The sequence below is a fragment of the Halichoerus grypus genome, chromosome 12, assembly GCF_964656455.1.
Source record: "Halichoerus grypus chromosome 12, mHalGry1.hap1.1, whole genome shotgun sequence".
In the NCBI taxonomy this organism is placed as follows: Eukaryota; Metazoa; Chordata; class Mammalia; order Carnivora; family Phocidae; genus Halichoerus; species Halichoerus grypus.
In genome coordinates, this window is record NC_135723.1 from 93,283,633 (window position 1) to 93,302,343 (window position 18,711).

An 18,711-nucleotide genomic window follows, 5' to 3' on the forward strand; every position below is an offset into this window, starting at 1 on the left:
GCTTGTCCCTGGTCCCTCTGCTGCTCCTCCTGCTTGTGCTCGCTCACTCTCTCTCTTTGTCAAATAAATAAATAAAATCTTTTAAAAAACAAACAAAAAAACATGGTTCCTTGCATTGAACACCGTTCCAGATTTGCTCCAACAAAGAATAGAACCTCTGATTGCAATAACCTAGGACCCATGCTTCTGTTAATAGAGTAAAAACTCATATAAGCAACCCCACCCCATTATTGGTACTTTTGAAGCTTGGAGTCAACAAAAAACCTTTGTGTGTGTGTGTTTTTTTTTTTTTAAATAAAATGCTATCGCATCAAGTCTAGGTTTTCTGTCTGTCATCCCCTGTTGTCATGTCATGAATTAGGCACAGTTGTCATCCCCTCTACTGAACCCACATTTCTCAGGCTTTTTAATTCTTGAGGGAAGACCTTGCTTTTAGATTCATGAAATGTATTAGATATTTTATTTCCCTATTTTTTGAATTTTTAAAATAACAGCTTTATTGAGATATAATCCATGTATCATATGGATTTAAAGTAGACAACTCATGCGGTGCCTGGGTGGCTTAGTCATTTAAGTGCCTGACTCTTGATCTCAGCTCAGGTCTTGATCTCAGGGTCGTGAGTTCAAGCCCTGCGTTGGACTCCACACTGGGGGTGGAGCCTACTTAAAAAAAAAAAAAGTAGACAATTCAATGTTTTTTTCATTTTTTAAAATTTAAATTCAATTAATTAACATATGATATATTATCAGTTTCAGAGGTAGAGTTCAGTGATTCATCAGTCTTTTTTTTTTTTTAAAGATTTTATTTATTTATTTGAGAGAGAAAGAATGAGACAGAGAGAGAGCATGAAAGGGGGGAGGGTCAGAGGGAGAAGCGGACTCCCTGCTGAGCAGGGAGCCCGATGCGGGACTCGATCCCAGGACTCCAGGATCATGACCTGAGCTGAAGGCAGTCGCTTAACCAACTGAACCACCCAGGCACCCGATTCATCAGTCTTATGTAACACCCAGTGCTCATTACATCACGTGCCCTCCTTAATACCCGTCACCCAGTTACCCCATCCCCCCACACCCCTCTCCTCTAGCAACCCTCAGTTTGTTCCCTATGATTAAGAGTCTCTTGTGGCTTGTCTACCTCTCTGGTTTCATCTTGTTTTATTTTTTCCTCCCTTCCCCTATGCTCCTCTGTTTTATTTCTTAAATTCCCCATATGAGTGAAAGCATATGATAGACAATTCACTGATTTTTAGTGTATCCATAGAGTCAGGCAACTATCATCACAATCAGTTTTAGAACATCTTCATCACTCCAGAAAGTACCCAAGATACTATATTTTTAACATTTAACAAAAGATGTTTGTATCAGTATGTTATTTCATCTTATAACATCTTGCTTATACTACCCTTCCGTGTGTTAATAAGATACAGAGTTCTTTGAAATATTCTTTGTGAATTTGATAATTTGGAGTGTTAAAATTTTTTAAGTTTGCTTTTATTGCATGGTACAGTAGACTATATACAGTATGCTCCCTTTTGGCAAGAAGCAAGGGGAAACTGTATATATAATGAAAATGGCACCTGATAAGGGATGAGTAAGAACAGGGTAGAGGAGAATGAAACTTCTCTGAGTATATCTTTTAAGATAGTTTTGCTTTATGGGACATGTGACTAAGTGAATAAAAGTAAAATCTAACCAAATGAACCTAATCATATATCAAATTCATAACATAACCACACAAAAAAAGATTAATTCAAGTGGCTTTTGAATGTCATTTTCTAACTATAGAGTATAATGAACTTATGCCGTGTTAAATTAGCTAAACTGGAACTGTTTGCCAGAATCCTCTTCCATCATGTAAGACCTGCTCACTCACTCCAAAATATATCCCCTGAGACAGTCCAGAGCAAACTCTCTTCACCAAGGCTGTAAGATAATGCATTTGTGAGGGTAACTCTTAGAGCTCTCTGCTGGCTCTCATCCATAAGCCAGAAATGACAATAATTGCTACCATTTCTATGGGATGCATGTTAACTCAGTGATGTTCTCCTGCAGGACCCCCATCACTGACACTGTAATGAGAGCCCGAAGTAGTAACAGTCTGACTCGTACTGCAGTCCCTCCTCGTAGCTTCTAGCTCAGCCTCACCGATTACATTTTTGCCTTGCTTCTCCCACTTCACCTCTGTCTTTCCTTCCTGACTGTCTGGCTGAGGATTTTAGGATCCAGCAGCAGACCCACAAACACCAGCCTCACTTAGACTGTTCAGCCAGCTCCATGGTTGCCTAAGACCAAATCTCCGTAATATACTCCTATTATTTATGTTTCTTAGCACTTTTGCTTCTGATTAAGTACTGACTGGAATATGTTCAAAGAACAAAATGCACTACAAATAAATCTTTAACTTTATTTAGAAGTCTTATTATTGGTAGTGATATTGGTTTTGTAATTCTGAAACAATTTGTATTTATTGTGGATAGAGCAACAGTACATCTGATGGTGTTGGGAAGCAAGGTTTTTACTGTGGAAAAAGTTAGAAATATTTGATGAACAGAAGTTGAAGAAGAACCCTGTGATGCTGGATTTGAATTGGAATAACTGTATTAACATAGGATTTAGAGAAAAATAATGTGTCTGTGAACATGTGTGTATATATAGTTTTAGAAGAATATATGCTAGTTATTATACAGAGAAGAAAAGATAGAAAAGTACATATACTATATAAGTATATATACTTATGAATGTTTATATAATACAGATAATGATATATATCTGTGTGTACATTTATACCTGCATATAGCATATGTAAGTATTTATATACAAGTGTACTATACATATATGGTATGTCTATGTATATATAAATGTATAGGTATAGATGTAGATACAGATTCATATAGTCTTAGCTCTGTGCACTGAAAAGAGGTGCCTAGGAGTATCAATAAGTATACCTGGTACCTGGATCTTGATTTTGAAATACCATTCTCCACTGTAAGTAATAAGGGCTCCTTTGAGAAATGGCTGATGCCAGATCTGGGGCAGGAAATGTATAAATTGAGCTTGTACAGTATGCACCTTGGTAAACTCCAGAGCAAGGGCATGATAGAATTAGAAAAAAATCATCATTTTGCCACTGCCAGTGTAATAATTACTCCTGGTTAGGACCATTAAGTTGCTGAAAGTCTTATTGAGTAAAAGACTGTCGGGGATCAGGGCAGTCCTGTGGTTTCGTAATGCTACCACACAGATGTCTCACTAATTATAAAAGGGGAAGTGTACATTTACAATAGCAGTCCCTCCATTAGCCAAGATAATGGGATAATTCAACATTATATAACAAGTCCTGATGTGGTGGATCATCTATGTAGTATTGGGGCCAAATGATATTTAATCTGAACGTAACCATGAGGAAACCATCAAATCCAGAATGTGGGAGATTAGCTAAGACAAACAATTCTAACTCTTCAAAAATTCAATAGTATGGGGGCAGCTGGGTAGTTCATTTAGTTGTCTGACTCTTGATTTTGGCTTAGGTCATGATCTTGGGTTCTTGGGATCAAACCCCACGTCAGCTTCTGCGCTGGGCATGGAGCCTGCTTGTCCATCTCCCTCTTCTCCTCCCCCACCACCTCTAAAATAAGTAAGTAAAATCTTTTTTAAAAAAAGATTTTAAAAAATTCAATATTATGAAAAACAAAAAAGTCAAGGGCAGAAAGTCAAAGGAACTATTCTACATTAAAAGAGATTCAAGGAAAAAGATTAAAGAGCTTTAACAACCAAATGCAATACATGAAATTTAACTGAATCCTGGATAAGAAAATAAACTGTAAGAGACATTTTTGGGACAATTGGGGAACTTAAACGTGAGCTATATATTAAATAATAATTACAAATGAATGTGAATTAGTGTTGATATCCTTATTTTTATAAGATGAATGGTGAAGTTTTTAAGGCTGAAATACCATTATATCTGCAATTTACTTTAAAATGGTTCAGAAAGAAATGGAGATAAAGATAAAGAAAAGGCAACAATTTATTAACAATTAGGGAACCTAGATAAAGGATATCATCATTTGTTTGTAGTATTATTTCGACTTCTCTATATATTTGAGATTAAAAAAAAATGTTGGAGGGGCGTGCCTGGCTGGCTCAGTTGGTAGAGCATACAGCTCTTGATCTCAGGGTTGTGGGTTCGAGCCCCGTGTTAAGTGTAGAGATTACTTAAAAATGAAATCTTTAGGAGTACCTGGCTGGCTCAGTCCGTTGAGTGTCCAACTCTTGATTTCTGCTCAGGTCATATCTCAGGGTCATGTGATCGAGCCTCGTGTCAGGCTCTGCACCCAGTGGGGAGTCTGCTTAAGATTCTTTCTCTCCCTCTCCCCCTCCCTCCGTATTCTCACCCTCTCTCTTGCTCAAATAAATAAATAAATCTTTGAGAAAAATAAAATCTTTTAAAAATGTTGGAGGAAATTTCTCTTTTATTATATAAAAGCAGTGCATACTTATGATAATAAAACTGTCATAAGTTTCCAAAGGAATGTTTTTTCAGGCAATTAAAAACTTGCTAGTCATCTACTACTATTAATATTACATTAAGTTTTAGGGGCACCTGGGTGGCTCAGTTGTTAAGCGTCTGCTTTTGGCTCAGGTCATGATCCCAGGGTCCTGGGATTGAGCCCCACATCGGGCTCCCTGCTCCGCGGGAAGCCTGCTTCTCCCTCTCCCACTCCCCCTGCTTGTGTTCCCTGTCTAGCTGTGTCTCTCTCTGTCAAATAAATAAATAAAATCTTTAAAAATATATACATATATTACATTAAGTTTTACCTTCTTCTTACATTGGATTGATTCCTGATAAATCTAGTTTTATAATGCTTTGTATTTTCTGATACGGTGGACTTAAAACTTTTTGTGTCATGGTTCATAGACAATAAGAGTGATGAGACAAAATTTTTGCTGTGTCTCACTCAGGTTTTAATAAGACCCTGTAATGTATTTCTACATATCAAATAGGGATCTTCTCTTATCTTAAATGTTGTTATATTATTCTAAGTATGTATTTGTAATACACTTTTATTATAAACATTTGTAGCAACACCTGTCCTGGTAACTTCTTGTTCTTAAGATATATTTTTGGTGTCTCATAGTTCATTTCTTCTTCATTCCTTTCATTCATTCAACAAATACTTATTGTATACCTACTGAGTGCCAGGGAATGTGCTAGGCTTTTATGTAATCTGAACAATAATGAGAGTCTCAGATTTTTTGTCTGTTTGTTTTAGCATTCACCATTGCTCTGGGAGAGCCTTGTATACAGTAGACTGTTTTTTGGTTTTTTTGTTTTTGTTTTTTAAAGCAAACTGGTTATTTTTTTTTTTTTTTAAAGATTTTATTTATTTATTTGACAGAGACAGAGTGAGAGAAGGAACACAAGCAGGGGGAGTGGGAGAGGGAGAAGCAGGCTTCCCGCGGAGCAGGGAGCCCGATGCGGGGCTCGATCCCAGGACCCTGGGACCATGACCTGAGCCGAAGGCAGACGCTTAACGACTGAGCCACCCAGGCGCCCCGCAAACTGGTTATTTTTTATTTATTTTTTTCAGAGAGAGACACAGAGAGAGCAAGAGAGTGAGAGGAGAGGCGCAGAGGGAAAGGGAGAGAGAAAATCCTAAGCAGGCTCCATGCCCAGTACAGAGCCCAACATGAGGCTTGATCCCAGGACCCTGAGATCATGACCTGAGCCTAAATCAAGAGTTGGATGCTTAAACTGACTGAGCCACCTGGGTAGACTGGCAAACATCTAATAGTACCCAACTATTATAGACATCACAACTATCATTGTTTCATATTTAATGTGTCTAATGCTGATTTTCAAATCTGTGTTTTGCTTTATGTCTTTTTCTGAGGTATAGAAACCTTCCTGTGAGGTCTTGCTTCCTACATCACAGGGAAAATAGAGGCCTTAAGACATGAACTCTCTAACTTCTAACTCCCCCCAAATACAAACTTCTATGCACTTTTTAACCATTTTTATCTCCTTCCCTACCTCACGGTATGAGGTGTTGCTCCTCTGTCTGTGTTTGATACTGTTAGCTGTTCACTTTAACTCGAAAATCTCGATTGCCTTAGATTTCATGATCCCACACACTCCCGGTTCTTCTCAAGAAAGGTCAGTTCTTTCTTGGCTTCTTTTTGGGGTCAGTTTTCACCATTGGCAATTTAACTGGGGAAAGAGAACTACATCCTTTACCCATTTCTTTCCTCACAGAACTCCTTTTACCCTCATACCCATTCCATAGGTTTTATTTACAATGATGACTTCTAAATGTGTATCACAGTCTAGGTACCTGGACTCACCCTTTAGTATCCAACTTCCTACTTCATGTCTGTACCTGAATGTGTCATAGGCGCTGCAAACTCCACAAATCCCAGACTGAACCCTACATTCCCCACCTGATGCTCTAACAGCTGCTCAACGTGTATTTTTTTTTTTTTTTTAATTTCAGTTGGTGCCACCACCTTTTGACTTTCTTATTTAAAAATAAATACTGGGGCGCCTGGGTGGCTCGGTTGTTGGTTAAGCGTTGACTCTTGATTTCGGCTCAGGTCATGATCTCAGGGTCATGAGATCCAGCCCTGTGTCGGACTCAAGTGCTGAGGATGGAGGCTGCTTAAGATTCCCTCTCTCCCTCTGCCTCTCTCGCTCTCTCTCTCTCTAAAAAAAAAAAAAAATTAAAAAAAGATAAATACTAATTCCCCCCCAAAAGCAAGAGAACAACAAGAAATCTTTAGAAGGTGATGGATATGTTTATTATCTTGTTTTCAGTGATCATATCCCGGTGTATGCCTATGTCCAAACTCATCAAAATGTACATATTAAATATGTGCAACTTTTTGCATATTAAGTTTATCTCAATAAACTTTTTTAAAATTAAAGAAAAAGATAAATACTAATTCCATACTCTCTGTTACTAATGTAACAAAAATCTCTGAGTTAATCCCCGTAATATTTTTTAATATTTGAATCCAGTTACTTTTGAAGTTTTTCAACAACAGATTGGTAAATGTATGTCTTCTCACCTTCATATCTTTTCCATATTGAGTGTCCTCCTCAGAAGGAAAATCTGGATTTTTCTCTTTTAAAATTCTTTTATTTATTACTTGGTTACTTTTTTAGTTTTTTCCTCCTGGATCTTGGTTTCTGGTTTTGGCATCTGCCAGGATTACTTCTTGCTCTGTTATTATAATGACTCAGTATTGGGCTTAACCAAATGTTAATTTAACAATTTTATAAATATATTTGATTTAGATTGCTAGTATATATGTTGATCACAGTTTATGTATTGTGTATATTAAAGTAACGATAGCTTTGAGAGGTAAATATCCTAATTATGCAGATCCTTCAATCTATGTATTAGCATCTCTCACACTATTTAAAATTAGCATGGTTCTCTAGGCAGCGCTTTTCATATAAGACCTTTTCTCGCATGAATATAAACTTATCTTCCCTGATTTCATACAGGACAGTAATTCACTCTCTAGGAAGTGTTATTAGTTGTTAAAACGATGAAAGAAAGTTAGATGTTAGGAAATTAAGGGGCCAAGAACTCTGTTTTTTAATGAGAAGATTGAACACTTTATCATGTTTATCTTTCACATTATTTAATACATTCCAAGCATATTATAAGTGCAATGGGTTGTTCTGGATGAGAGTAGGCCCAAAGATTTTTGAAACACCGAAGGGAAGATGTGGCTAAAACTGCCATTTAAAGGTTGTAAGCAGGAGATTGTGGGTAGGGGCAGAGCCATAGTGGTGGCAGACGGCCAAGCTCAACTCAACCAGATGCTGAATATTACTGCAACTGAGTTACAGAAGATTGATAATGCAGACAGCAGCTTCATAATATTACTCCACCTTCAGAAGTTTTTCAATCTATAGATCCAGACTGAAACTCCCAACCTTATATGGAAATGTGCTTAGAGATGTCTCTAGCTAAAAATGAATAAGCTAAAGGCAAAATTGACACAATAAAGAAATTTAAAACCCTTCTGCTTCAAGCACTGATGGCTTAGTATTGAAGCATCCAAGGTGAGGATCATCTGTCTTCATAACTAGTTTATTTTTCCTGGGTCTGAAGGTATCTACTCCCTTCATTGAATTGACATGCCTGTTACAAGGTGTTTGTGAGCAATAAACAATATTAAAGGTTTCTTAATAATGTGGAACTGGACCAATTACTTCAAGGCCATTATAATTTCCTCAAGACACTTGTCCTTGTAATTTGACCTTGCTGGATGTTGAAAACTTGAAGTAATGGGAGGTGTAAAACCAGTTTTCCTTTCTCTTTCCCTGAAGATTTATTTCACTGGCAAGTTTACAGCATATAGTTAATCACAAATCTTTGGGTATGATTTATTTAATTATTCTCTGTGGGATATAAAAATTAAAAGTTACGAAGTTTTATTTCTAGAATGGGTCTAGATATAAAGTAAGTACCCCATTTTTTTCATCTCAATACATTACATACGTACATATGTATATAAAGTCACAATTAAAATAACCACAGGTGTTAAGTATTCTGATTTAGATATATGCTTCTTTGTCCTTTTGGATGGCAGTTGGAGAAGATATGCGGAGATGTTGGTGCATTTTGCATTGAGACGAATTATACCCACCAGTTGCTTATTTCTGTGGCAAATAAAGATTTAGTTTGTGGGGGATAATGTTGAGAGCTGCTTGCTGGAGATGAAGAATGAATGGAGAGAAGAAGCTGATGGGACACTTTGGTGAGAGTGTTTGTGGGGTCTTGGGCTTGAGCACCTGGAAAGCAAAGTGCCATGGATATAGAAAGCAGGCCTTTCTCCCCATATCTGCACAGAACCCAGCCTGTTTGGGTGCAGACAGTGACTCTGGGATTAGCAGCGGGCTGCATCTTTGGCATGAGTAGTAGAGAACCTGCAAAGGGCACCCTCAATAGTAGCATCAGTGGTTCTCCTTCAGACAATGTCAAGGACAGTGGACAATGGCCAGGGGCAACTGAAATAGAAGAGGAAGAACATAGTAGACCTCGAGTGGGAATTGGCTTGTGAACACCCGGAAGGTGCAGGGTCAATGTTACATTATTCCAGGGACACCATTCACATTTTATTCGGTATAAATCTCAGTTGTGCTCCAGGGTGTGACATTCACCCAGGACACAATATCAATCACGCCCCCTGGAATTGGGCAATGTGGCTGCCTGGTCCTGGGAAACATTCCTTCTGGAGACTCCCAGAAATAATTACAGGCTGCTTTACATGGGCTGCTGAGGTTCAAACTATCAACTGGTAGGGACTTAAGCCGTTGTGATTTTGAGTTTTCAGTTAATATATCTTCATTTTATTCATATGGTCTAATAGCCTCTGGGAATCCTGGCTGCTTAGCTTTGTTGTTCTTTTTTTTAAGATTTCATTTATTTGTTTGACAGAGAGAGACACAGCGAGAGAGGGGGAACACAAGTAGGGGGAGTGGGGGAGGGAGAAGCAGGCTTCCTGCTGAGCAGGGAGCCCGATGTGGGGCTCGATCCCAGGACCCTGGGACCATGACCTGAGCTGAAGGCAGATGCTTAACGACTGAGCCACCCGGGCGCCCCCTGGCTGCTTAGTTTTATACTGTTCTTGTCAGATATTGCTGTGTTCTCTTATAGCAAGGGACCAGTGGGAGTCTCAGCAGTGTTCCAGATTCAAGTGTATTTGGCCATTTACAGGAGGGCTTGGAATGCCTTGTAGGTGGGTTAAGGACCATGAGCCAGTGTTGAATAGAGTGATTCTGGTAATAGTATATTATCTATTATTTAGATTATTCTCCATTCTTGCAGTTCTCACTCATACCTGAGTTTTGAGGTAAATCTGCAGAAGGGTCACGTTTAATTTAAATCTGTTCAGTACGAAGTTGACAGCAAACTCCAGTGGAAGAATCACAGTGCAGACCATTCTGCAGTGCTTCACTGCAGAATGCTATCTGAAGGAGAGAATCATACATCTTTGAGAAACATTCCTTGGTACATTACTGGGCCCTGATGGAGACAGAATATTTGACCATGGAGAGCCAAGGGGCTGTGAGTCCAGAAATGCCCATTAAGGGCTTTGTCAGTCCTGCCGAGTTATAAAGTCAGATGGGGCCAGCAGCAGTCCATCAGAAGACTGAAATGGTATATTTGATATCAAGCTTGAACAGGACCAAAAGACAGAAGCAGGTAGCCTAGACCCTCATGTCACCCACCACAATTACACAGGTACCCCTCTCCTCACTCATACCTATGGCTGTGCTTTGGGAGAAGGTTCTGTAAAACCAGCTAAAGGAGGAAGGAAAAGCCCAAATTTGGCTCATAAATGTGTCAACTAGGTACATGAGTAAAAACTGAATATGTATATGGTTGCATTATGTCCACATTTAGGGATGGCCTTAAACAATTGTTGGAAGGGAAAATCTTCCCAGTAGGCAGAGCTATGAGTGGTACAATTGATTACCCACTTTGTGGGGAAGGGAAGAGGGCCAAAATGAGAATATATGCCTATTCCTGTGCAGTGGTCAGTGATCAGGGAAAGCCTGACAGATTGGATACAAGGAAATCTAGGGACGGGTCTTATGAACAGACACAGGAGAGTTGGCACAAAGTGTGCAGATCTCCATATCAAATGTTCACGTCCTCCAGGCAGCACTTGCCATGGATAAGGCATTCAACAGCCAAAGAGACCAAATGATTAGGCCATTTGATGTCAGCCAGTCTACATCATAGGACATCCCAGGGCTGACGCAATGGGCACATGAGCAAAGGGACCATGGTGGCAGAGGCTGAGGTTACGCATAGGCCCAGCAGCCTGGCCTCCCACTTGCCAGGGCTGTTCTAACTACTGCTGCCAACCTGTCATCTAAGAGATCAGCAGTGAGCCCCAGATGTGGCATTATTTATTGAGGAGACCAATTGGTTACTTGGTGGCAAACTGACCACATTAGCCATCTTGTTTTCTCCCTCAATAGTACCAAAAATACCTAGCAATCTCTCAAAGTCAACTAATAGAGCTCTACTTTATTTTTTTTTACAATGAACAAGCTGAAGAAAACACCCTTTTATGTGTAACTCCTCGATGCTTTTACTCCTATGGGATATAAAGCAAATGTGGCATTACTTGAAAAAGGTACAAACAACTGTAATTTAAATAGATACTGCCCATTGTTTATAAAAAAAGGCTCTAACGCTTCCTATTTCCACCAACAAATATGTGAGACTTTCCTTCTCTGCACATTCTTGCCAACAACAGGTATTATTCTTGGCAAATAGATTTAAAGTGATATCTTCTTATTACTTTAAGTACATTTCCCTGACCACTAGTGAGTTTACTATATTTTTATGTGTTTATTGGTCATTAGATTTTTCTCTTCTGTGAATTGTCTTCATGTGTTTTACCACTTTTCTACTAGTATCTTATTCTCTTTTGCCTGAGTTTGTAAGAGCTTGTTATATATTATGGTTATTGAATATGTCTCCTCTTTATTATAAATATTTTCTCTGAATCTACTGTTAGTTTAAATTATAGTATCTCCTCCACATTTATTCATACAAAAGTTGAAAATGTTTATAGAGTCATATATGTCTATTTTTTTTCTTTTATACCTTCGGGCTTTCCAGTGTCTCCTGTTGATAAAATACATATTTTCCTCCAAGGATTGATTGATTGATTGATTGATTAGAGAAGGAGGTGGTGGGGAGGGGCAGAGGGAAAGAGAATCTTAAGCAGGCTCCATGCAGGGCTCGATTTCATGACTCTGAGATCATGACCTGAGCCAAAATCAAGAGTCGGATGCTTAACATCTGAGGCACCCAGCTGCCCCTTTCTCCTAAGGATTTTGTTTGTTTGATTTTTGAGTATTTTATTCATTTGTCATCTCTTTTTATATCTGGCACAAGATAGAGATCTAAATTTATTTTCTTTAGAGGGTGCCTGCCTGTCTCAATCAATGGAGCATGCAACTGTTGATCTTGGCGTCATGAGTTCAGCCCCACGTTGGGCGTAGAGCTTACATTAAATTTATTTTCTTTCAAAAAGATAGCTATTTGTGTTAGTCCCATTTATTAAATAAAAATTCATCTTTCCCACAATGATTTCAACCTTTATCACATATTACTTTTCATATATATGCAGAGATCTCTTTGAGGATTCCTATTCCATTTCACCGATATGTTTGTCTAACCTTTTACAGTTCTGTAATAATTTGGTAACAGTGACTTTCCAGTGTGTTCTAATAACTGCTAAGTCTCCCATCACTGTTTATTTTGCTATAATCAGTCATTTATTTTTCTATGTAACTTTTAAAGGTATTTTGTCCAATTCCAACCTGCACCCATACTCTATTAGAGTATTAATTGGAATTTTACTAAATTTATACATTGTTTTGGGACAATTGACTTTTTAATATTAATATTCTCATTCAAGAACGTCAATACATTTCCTTTTGTCCAGAGCTTGTTTTATACTCTGAAATAACATGTTATTATTTTTCTCATTTAAATTCTATGCCTTTCTTGTCAAATTTATCTTTAGGTGATTTAGATGTTTTTCTCCTATTGTGAATGGAGTATTTCCACCTCATCCCCTTTTCTAAATGCTTATTAAAGAATACAAAAAAGCCATTAATTCTTATATATTTACCTTGTCTTCAGTCATTTTACCAAATTCTCTTATAAATTCTAGTGTTCTTTTTACCTTTTGAATTTTATCTGCTTTCCCCCTAAAATTTATACCATTTTTCCTGTCTTACTGAATGTACTAGACTGTTCAAGCCATTGTTAAATAACAATACTGATCTAGGATCCCTGACTGGTTATTGATTTTAATGAAGTGGTTTTGGTGTTTTGCTACTTAGGATATTTCCTGTTGGCTTTGGTAAGTAGTCTATTAAGAGCTTTCTTCTATTTTATGTAGATTTTTAAAATTAGGAATGGCTACTGGATTTTATAAGACATCTTTTCAGCGCCTATTGACATGATGATATAGTTTTTCTCCTTAAATTTGTTGATATAATGTTTATATTGATAGAACTCCTATTATTGAACCATCTCAAAAAAAAAACAAAAAAAACCCAAACCTGATTACATTACTGTATTAAGTGTAATTGTTTGGAATCATATATCTATATTCATAAGCTAGGAAATGTGTATCTATACTCATAAATGAGACTGGTCTATAATATTATGCTTTTTGTATTATCTTTATTAAGTTTTAATGTTAAAGTTGGCTGGCTTCCATAAAACGAATTAGTGGCTTTTCTGTCTTTTCATTAATAGAGCCGGGAGTAATTTAAATCACATTGAAATTTTATGCTCTTTAAGGAACAAATAAAAATCATGGAGCACCTTGCTGGCTCAGTCAGTGGAGCATGAGACTCTTGATCTTGGGTTCATGAGATGGAGCCCTGCGTTGGGTATAGAGTTGAAAGAAAGAAAGAAAGAAAGAAAGGGAGAAAGAAAAGGAGAAAGAAAGAAGAGAGAAAGAAAGAAAGGGAGAAAGAAAGGGAGAAAGAAAGAAGAGAGAAAGAAAGAAGTCAGGTAGGTTTGGTGCATTTTACAATGTTAGAGTTTAACACTTCCAATTCCATCTATAGTAATTGTTCTATTTTGTTTGCCATCTTTCATGGGTCAGTTTTGTTTATATAGGAAATCATCTATTTATCCTAGTTTTCAAATTGGTTGACATAAAGCTGTATGTGGTATTCTCTTAGAATTCTTTCAATCACTCTATCTCTGGTATGTCTCCTTTCTCATTCCTAATCCTGTATATTTTTATCCTCTTTACTTCTTCCTAATTAGACTAACAAAGGTTTATTATTCTTTATGAAGAAAGTGTTTTGTTATTAAGAGAGAATAATTGAAGTTATAAGACATCATACATTTCTCAATTGTTTTTGATGATGACAAGAGGTGATGTATTTCTCCAGAAAAAATATTAAAGAAACTTTTTTTAAAAAGCCACAAAAATAGGGCGCCTGGGTGGCTCAGTCGTTAAGCGTCTGCCTTCGGCTCAGGTCATGATCCCAGGGTCCTGGGATCGAGTCCCACATCGGGCTCCCTGCTCCGCGGGAAGCCTGCTTCTCCCTCTCCCACTCCCCCTGCTTGTGTTCCTGCTCTCACTGTCTCTCTCTGTCAAATAAATAAATAAAATCTTTAAAAAAATAAAAAAAATAAAAAAAAATAAAAAGCCACAAAAATAGGCAAAGCAGACATTTATATGGCAGACAGAAAATAATGGGGAGAAAAGTGAGAAATAAATATGAATTAAGTATAATTATCTTCATTGTCATTAATGGACTCAAAGTAAAACTTTAAAAATAAATGCCTGTCCCTTTAACAAGTAGATGTGTACACTTAAGCATATGCCCCTTGCGAAGAGTACTCTTTACTTTGGGGGAAAAGTGCAGCCAAACTTCTACTAAGAAAGAAAATGTTTTCTCAGTTATCAAGGTGTCTTTTCTCAGTGTATTGTGGGGAATAGTGTTTAGTTCTTATTTTGTTGTCAAAGACAGTTTTTAAATTGAAATACTTATCATCAGCAGGTAAGTAGTAATTCAAATGAAGGCAATCCTTGTTTGGTGTCCTTAGGTTTTTTTTAGTTTTATATATTTTTTTGTTTTTGTCTCTTTGTTGATTTAAGAGTATTGAAAAGTATTATGTATGACAGTTCATAAAATAAATGGTTGGGTAATGATAATTTTAAGTATCACTAATTAAAATAATTCCACTTCAGAGTGCCTGGTTGGCTTAGTCAGTGGAGCATACGACTCTTGTTCTTGGGGTTGTGAGTTCCAGCCCTACGTTGGGTGTAGAGATTACTTAAAAAAAAAGATCTTAAAATAATTCCATTTCATTTAACTATTTACAGTTTTCTTATAAATAACACCACAAGATGCAAGTCTTTAAGGAATTTGGTGTTTTTCTTTTTTTAAAAAAAGATTTTATTTATTTATTTGAGAGAGAGAGAGAGCAGGGGGAGGGGCACAGAGAGAAGCAGACTCCCTGCTGAGCAAGGAGCCCCATGACGGGCTTAATCCCACTGAGTTGAAGACAGACGCTTAACCAACTGAGCCACCCAAGCACCCCTGAATCTGGCATTTTTCACTGCTGCAAGCTTGCGAGACAAAGGTAAAAATTCAAGAAATAAAGCATATATATATATATATAAAAACTAAAATTATATTTGTGTTTGTGTAGAAAGTACCAATATTGTAGAGAAGGAACTGAGAGAACAGAACCTCAGAATAATTAAATGCACATTTTAACATATTGCTGTCATCACCATTAATTTATGGTAATTCTGATCTTTTATTTTTGACATTTAATAGTAATTATCACTTATTAATAGATTAATTATATGTCAAACAGTAAAATAAATGATAATAATCTTATTTAATCTTCCCACCAACGCTGTAAATATGTATTCTAAGTATCTTGCCTAACATCTATTTATATCATTGATTAGAATACCTATAATGTGGGGCGCCTGGGTGGCTCAGTCGTTAAGCGTCTGCCTTCGGCTCAGGTCGTGATCCCAGAGTCCTGGGATCGAGCCCCTCATCAGGCTCCCTGCTTGGCGGGAAGCCTGCTTTTCCCTCTCCCACTCCCCCTGCTTGTGTTCCCTCTCTCGCTGTGTCTCTCTCTGTCAAATAAATAAATAAAATCTTTAAAAAAAAAAAAAGAATACCTATAATGTTTCTCAGGACCCAGTAGATTAATGGAACAAATTTAGTGTCCCTTCACATTCAAAATATATCCTTTGTTCCTGAAGAGTAGCTTGATTATGCAATGCGCCAGTGGGCTTTTGCAGTATTCCTAATGCAGAACTGGAAAGTACGAAAGTCTTTCTACATATACACACATACCATATCTCCTCTTCTACCTTTGACACATCCTCCTTGCCCCTCAGCTCCTGCCCCTCCCCTCCTTGTCCTCCTCCTCTTCTTCTCCCAACCCTGGAAGCCTTTCTCCCATCCTTGAAGTCATCTTTTGTTTACCTTCTCAGTGTGAGAGTCATCTATTTTGTTTATCAACATACAAGACACATATGAGCACATTCAACTTAATTACAGCTATGATGACTTCTCCTGGGCAGTTCAGGGTCTAGGCCTGTTCTCTACATAAATTTCCAGTAAGCTCACCCAACCCCCCAAACTGGTTCCTCTCCTCTCCTAGTTTTAAACATCTCAGCAAATGAAGGGATGTAATTGAGCAATCATCCACCCAGTTATTCAAACCATAAACTTAGAAATCATTCTTGATTCCTCTTTTTACCTCTCCTCAGCACCCCAGCCCTTACCTCTACCTCCAAATATTTACCCCCAAAACATATCCTGAATCTACTTCTCCCCTTTGTCACTTCTGCCACATGTGTCTAAGTGATCGTCATCTCTTACTTAGATACTAATAATACCATTCTAAAGATCTCCCTGCTTCTACTCTTGCCACTTTATGTTCCCGAGTTTACCTGACATCCAGGTGATCTTCTAAAAATGTAAATTATTTGATCTCACTTTCCTGCTCAAAACTATCCAGTGGCTTCTTAATGCATTTAGAATAAAACCCAAATGATATACCCTGGCCTAAAAGGCCTTATATGAACCAGACCTGCATTTATCTCCAATCTCATCTTCTCATCTTCCATCCCATTCTCTAGTGTGTTTTCTTAATAGTTTTTTTCACTTGCTTACTTGTGCTAATATGTGTGTGAGCATTATAATTTACATACCATCTAATAATCCAGACCAGTATATATCTATTACAGAGGGGAAACCTCTTTGGACAGTTGACCTATTAAAAATTGAGAGGCAACCTATACATCTGTGGTCCATTGATTTTGAACAAAGGTGTCAAGACCAGGCAGTTGGGAAAGAATACTCTCTACAACAGATGGTGCTGAGACAATTGGATATCTATCTACATACAAAAGAATGAATTTGAACCCCTACCTCACATCATATACAAAAATTAATTCAAAATGTATCAGAGGCCTAAATATTAAGACTTAAAATATAAACCTTGTAGAAGGAAACATAGGAATAAATATTCATGACTTTGGATTACACAACGGATTTTAAATATGATATCAAAAGCACAAGAAACCAAAGGAAAAAAATAGATAATTGAACTTCATCAACATTAAAAACTTTCATGTGCAAAGGATACTACCAAGAAAGTGAAAAGACAAGTCATGTAATGGGAAAAATATTTGCAAATCATATATCTGAAAGAGTCTAGTATACAGAATATGTAAGTAACTCTTACAATTAATAAAAAAATAACCCAACTAAAAAGTGAGCAGAGGATTTGAATAGATATTTCTCCAGAGTAGATCACCAAATAACCAATGAATTTACAGTAAGCTGGAACATATGCAAAGATGCTCAACATTATTAGCCATTAGGAAAATGTGAATTAAAATAGCAATGACATACTAACACCCACTAGGGTGGCTACAATGAAAAAAATAACAGAAATTAACAAGTTTTGGCAAGAATGTGAAGACAATTGCTGATGTTCGGAATGTAAAATGGTGAAGCTATGGTGGAAAACAATTGGCAATTCCTAAAATAATTAAATATGGAGGTACCTGGCAATTCTACTCCTCGGTATATACCCAGGAGATTGAAAACATATGTTCAGGGGTGCCTGCGTGGCTCAGTTGATTAAGCATCCAACTTGGTTTCAGGTCAGGTCATGATCTCAGGGTTTTGAGATCGAGCCCCACATCAAGCCCCATGTCGGGCTCTGCACTCAACAGGGAGTCTGCTTGACATTCTTTCTCTCCCTCTGTCTTTGCCCCTCCCCCCCAAAATAAATAGATACATCTTTAAAAAAAATCGTATGTTCACCCAAAAGTTTGTACATGAATGTTTATAGCATTATTACTTATAATAACCAAAAACAACCCAAATTTCCATCAACTGATGAATGGATAAACAAAATTCCATTATATACTCATATAATGCAGTATTATTTGGTCATTAAAAGGAATGAAGTACTGGAATGCCTGGGTGGCTCAGTGGATTAAGTGTCTGCCTTCAGCTCAGGTCATGATTCCAGGGTCCTGGGATCCAGTCCCACATCAGGCTCCTTGCTCAGTGGGGGAGCCTACTTCTCTCTCTGCCTGCCACTCCCCTTGCTTCTGTGTGCTCTCTCTCTCTCGGACAAATAAATAAAATCTTAAAAAGAAAAAAAGAAATGAAGTACTGATACATGCTACAACATTGAAAAATGTAGAAAACATTATACTAAGTAGGTGAAGTCAGGCACAAAAGGCTGTATATTGTATGATTCCCTTTATATAAAATGTCCAAACTGGGCAAATACGTAGAGACAGAAAGTAGATTAGTGGTTGCCAGAGGTTGAGGGAAGGAGGGAATAGGGAATGACTACTAATGGGCACAGGGAATCTTTTGGGGTAACAAAAATGTTCGGGAGTTACATGGGGAAAAACTGAGAGCCTTTCCCCTAAGGTCAGGAACAAGACAAGGATGTCCACTCTCACCACTTTTATTCAACATACTGCTAGAAGTCCTAGCCACAGCAGTCAGACAACAAAAAGAAATAAAGGGCATCCAAATTGTAAAGGAAGAAGTAAAACTTTCACTATTTGCAGATGACATGATACTGTATATATAGAAAACCTGAAAGACTCTACCAGAAAACTGCTAGG